This window comes from Phascolarctos cinereus, unplaced genomic scaffold (genome assembly GCF_003287225.1).
Source record: "Phascolarctos cinereus isolate Bilbo 61053 unplaced genomic scaffold, phaCin_HiC Scaffold_726;HRSCAF=1367, whole genome shotgun sequence".
NCBI classification, from domain to species: domain Eukaryota; kingdom Metazoa; phylum Chordata; class Mammalia; order Diprotodontia; family Phascolarctidae; genus Phascolarctos; species Phascolarctos cinereus.
In genome coordinates, this window is record NW_027556098.1 from 259541423 (window position 1) to 259545846 (window position 4424).

The following is a 4424-nucleotide window of genomic DNA, read 5'->3' on the forward strand; positions in this document are numbered from 1 at the left end:
TGGGAAGTTTTGTTGTATTGTTTCTTTTCTTATAGTATTCAGATTTTTCTACTTCTCACGGTTTTCTGGGAGGCTTTTGATCTTTGTTATCTCCAAACGTCCTGTCTTGAAAATAATTTATTTCACTAACAACAATATTATAAAGATGATCAAGTGCAAAAGACTTAGTTACTCTGATCAAAATAATTACTCAAAACAATTTCAAATGAACCATGATGAAAAATACTATCCACCTCCAGTGATAGAACTGGCAAACTTGGAGTACAGATTGAAGCATACATTTTTACCTTTTAAATGTTTTTTGTTTGTGTGTATATGTGTGTGTGTATGTGTGTGTGTGTGTGTGTGTTTCTTTTACAACATAGCTAATATGAAAATATGTTTTGCATGACTTCACATATATATTTGATATCATATTGCTTGCCTTCATAATGGGTGATGGGGAGGAAGGGAGGCAGAGAATTTGGAATTCATAAATTTTTAAAAATAAATACTAAAAATAGTTCCATGTAATTTGGAAATATTTAATGAAATAAATAAAAAAAAGTTTTTAAAGATCAATGTGTTTTGCTTATAATGAGATTATTTGTTCTTTTAGCATCATTGCCTTTTCCCTCTCTTTTCCAAGTCTCATGAAGAAGCCTTTATTAAGTATCCACAAAGATAAAATTAATTGACTGTAACTATGAAGTCTTGTACTTAGGTATAGAAAATCGACTTCACAACTAAAAAAGGGGAGAGACAATAATTATGGCTTCATTAAGATGGACAAAGCTTCCAGAAATATAGAGTGGGTACAGAGTAATGGCCAAAGAACAAATAATTCTCTTCCCTTTATCAAAGCAAGGGAACACCAAAGCAAAGGTTGGACCACCTCTTTCTAGGTATGTAACAGTGAGAATTCCTTTCACGTATGAAATGGACTAGATGGCCTCTGATTTTGTTTTTCAGTCCTTTCAGTCATGTCCAATTCTTCATAATCCCATTTGGGATTTTCTTGGCAGGGAGCTGGAGAGGTTTGCCATATCCTTCTTTAGATAATTTTTACAGATGAGAAACTAAGGCAAAGAGGATTAGTGACTTGCCCAGGGTCACATAGGCCATAAGTGCCTGTGGCAAGATTCTAACTCAAAAAATGAGTATTTTTAATTCTAAGCCCAATTTTTTATCCACTGCACCACCTGCCTGCCCCAGATGGCCTCTGAGGTCCCTTCTAACTCCTAAATTCTATGATTACATGTTTCTGGGAAATGTTCTCCCATTGATAGGAATTTTAATTGTTTGCATGTATGTACATTTTGTGTGGTCAGTGACTTTAACATATTTTGTAAATAATGACTTTTTTTTGTCTGTCTATGTCTGCATGGCTTGTTGGACTATCAGGCTAATGAATTTGTGACTTTTTAAAGTGAGACCAAGGAGAAGAAACTGGGCAACCTGCAAGATGACGAAAGCAGAATCAAACATTTTTTAATAGCAGTGATAAGCAGCCACTCCTGATAGTCACTGAAAACCTTAAAAGTCACAGAGGGCATGGTAGCAAGACAGACTGTGGTTAGAGGTTATGAAGTTTTTTTTTTTTTCATGAAGGCACAGGCAACTAGATGACACAGTGGATAGAGCACTAGGCCTGGAGTTTTGATGTCTAGAAGTTATGAAATCCTCTCTCAGACATTTATGAACTATATGAGTGCTTCCTCAACTGTAAAATGGGAATAATAATGATGTCTACTTTTTAGGGCTGTTCTGAGGAACAAATGAGATATTTGTAAAATGTTTTAGTATTTAGCACATAGTAAGGGCTATATAACTGCTAGCTTTGATGTTTATACTGATAATGCTGCTGATTACGAAAAGGACTCTGAGGTACTGGAAAATGCCATTGGTGAGACTGTGGAATCTCATCCCATGGATGTGCTTGAACCTTCTTCTAGGATTCTTGAGAGAAATTAACTGTAGTTATGATTGTTAGCAAGGAATGAATTAGCAAACTTTGCCAAGTCCACTTTATTTTTAAGCTCTAAATTGTTATAATTGCATTAATTTCCCAAGTTAGGCTTCTATAACTGACTGATTAAAGGGGTTAAGTTTGGGTGTGTGTGCATACACACATGTAAATCTTAGCTTGTAATACCAGCTTCTCAAAAGATCACTAATTATTAGAGCTTCTCATTTAGGAGTTCTTAACCTAGATCTGTGACTCATAAAAAAATTGACATTGACATTTCAGTATAATTTATTTCCTTTGAAAACCTATGTATTTTATTTTATGCATTTAAAAGGCCTATTCTGAAAAGACTTCACCAAATTGTAAAAGGGGCCCATGACACAAAAAGAATTAAGAAATCACGTTCCCCTTCTCCTCCTCCTCCTCCTCCTCCTCCTCCTTTTTCTCCTCCTCTTCCTCACCATCACCACCATCATCTTCCTCCTCCTGCTCTTGCTGCTGCTGCTTCTTCCTCGTTCCCTTGGAGCAGACTGTCCTGGTGCCTGTTTTGTAAAGCAGCAGCTGAGGAGACCCCCAGACTCTCCATGGCCTATGAAAAGCTGAAGGAAGGCATCAAGACTGAAAACTACAACCACATTAATTTGAAGGTGGCAGGGCAAGATGGTTCGGTGGTGCAATTTAAATTGAGGCACACCACTTAGTAAACTAATGAAAGCCTATTGTGAACGACAGGGTTTGTCAATGAGGCATATCAGATTTTGATTTGATGGGCAATGAATCAATGAAACAAACACCTGCACAGTTGGAAATAGAGGATGAAGATACAATTGATATATTCTAGCAGCAGACAGGAGGCACTTACTAAAAAGAGAACATGCACCTCTACTCCAGAACTGTGATCCCAAGGGAAACAATACATTCACATTTAGAAAACCAGGATGTGGTTTTCTGCAGTATAGTTTTCTCTCTTCTTTGATTTCCTTCCCCCATTCCTTTATTATACATAAAGTAACTGGTGTATGTGCACAGGAATAATGCACATTTTTTTTTACTAAATGGCCTATAGTATGTTTTGATCAACATCAAATGGAGATGGGGAGGGGAAAAAACAAACTGGTTCTGTGAAAATATCTCTTTTCTCCATTAGTGGCATGCTCATTCAACTTTTATCTTTATATTCCAGTAAGTTATTTTGCTCTCACTGTTTAACAAGGAAAAAAATCCCCCAAAAAATCCTTGCATATCTTGTTTGATTGAATAATTTCAATGTTTTTCTTTTATCATTGTAAAACCAAGTACAATTTTACAACTTTTTTTGTATGTAGCTGTCACATGTAGGGCAATCGCTGTCTCTCAGTAGGGATAAATTGTTATAAAAAAATTGATCCTAGATAGTTTTCCCTTCAAGTCAAACATCTTGTTGTTTAAATAAACTTCTCATTAAAAAAAAAAGCCATGTTCCAGTTTAAATGCGTCATTTTCAGATGAAGGAATTGGTGCTTAGAAAGTTTAAATGCCTTCTTCAGGGACACACTAATAGCAAGTAGCAGAACCTCAATATTAAGCCCTGATTCTCTGATTCCAATTGATCGTTCTTTATATGCCCTGTGGTCTCTTAGGTACTCTATACAGAGACTCTTATGGTATGGGTACAGAGTAGTTGCCAAAGAACAAATAATATCCAATTGCAAGAAGATTGTGCTTTGAATAACATTCTTAGCATCATAGCTTTACAGTTCTGAGGACCAGGCATTTTCATTGACTGCTTTCAGGCCTGGAATACTCTCCTTCTTCCCCTTCGCTTCGAGGTCTAACTAAAATCCTACCTTCTCCAAGACACCTTTTTCCCAATCTACTCAATGTTAGAGCCTTTCTTCTATTGATTATTTACACTTTATACTACATGAGGCTTGTTTAAATATAGTTGTTTTGGTGGGGATGAGCTAGAAACATTTCCGGTAAGATCAGGGGTGAAAGAAGGATGGCTATTATCACCACTGTTATTCAATATTGTGCTAGAAATGGTAGATTTAGCGATAAGAGAAGAAAAAGAAATGGAAATAATTAGAATAGGCAAAGAAGAAACAAAGCTATCACTCTTTGCAGATGATATGATGGTATAGTTAGAGAATCCTAGAGAATCAACTTAAAAGTACTTGAAATAATTAACAACCTTACAAAGTTGCAGGCTATAAAATAAACCCACATAAATCATTGGCATTTCTAAATATTATTAACAAAGCCCAACAACAAGCTACAGAAAGAGAAATTCCATTTAAAGTGATTGTTGACATAATAAAATATTTGGGAATCTACCTGCCAAAACAAAGCCAGGAACTATATGAACACAATTACAAAACACTTTTCACACAAATAAAGTCAGATCTAAATAATTGGAAAAACATCAGTTTCTCATGGGTAGGCAGAGCAAATATAATAAAAGTGACAATACTACTTAAATTAATTTACTTTTTCA

General features: G+C 35.5%; 1 pseudogene; it reads left to right on the top strand.

Annotated features, from left to right (window-relative positions):
• The first annotated feature begins 2532 nt into the window (after positions 1 to 2532).
• On the top strand, positions 2533 to 2813 carry LOC110195844 (small ubiquitin-related modifier 2-like; annotated as a pseudogene).
• The last annotated feature ends 1611 nt before the right edge of the window (positions 2814 to 4424 follow it).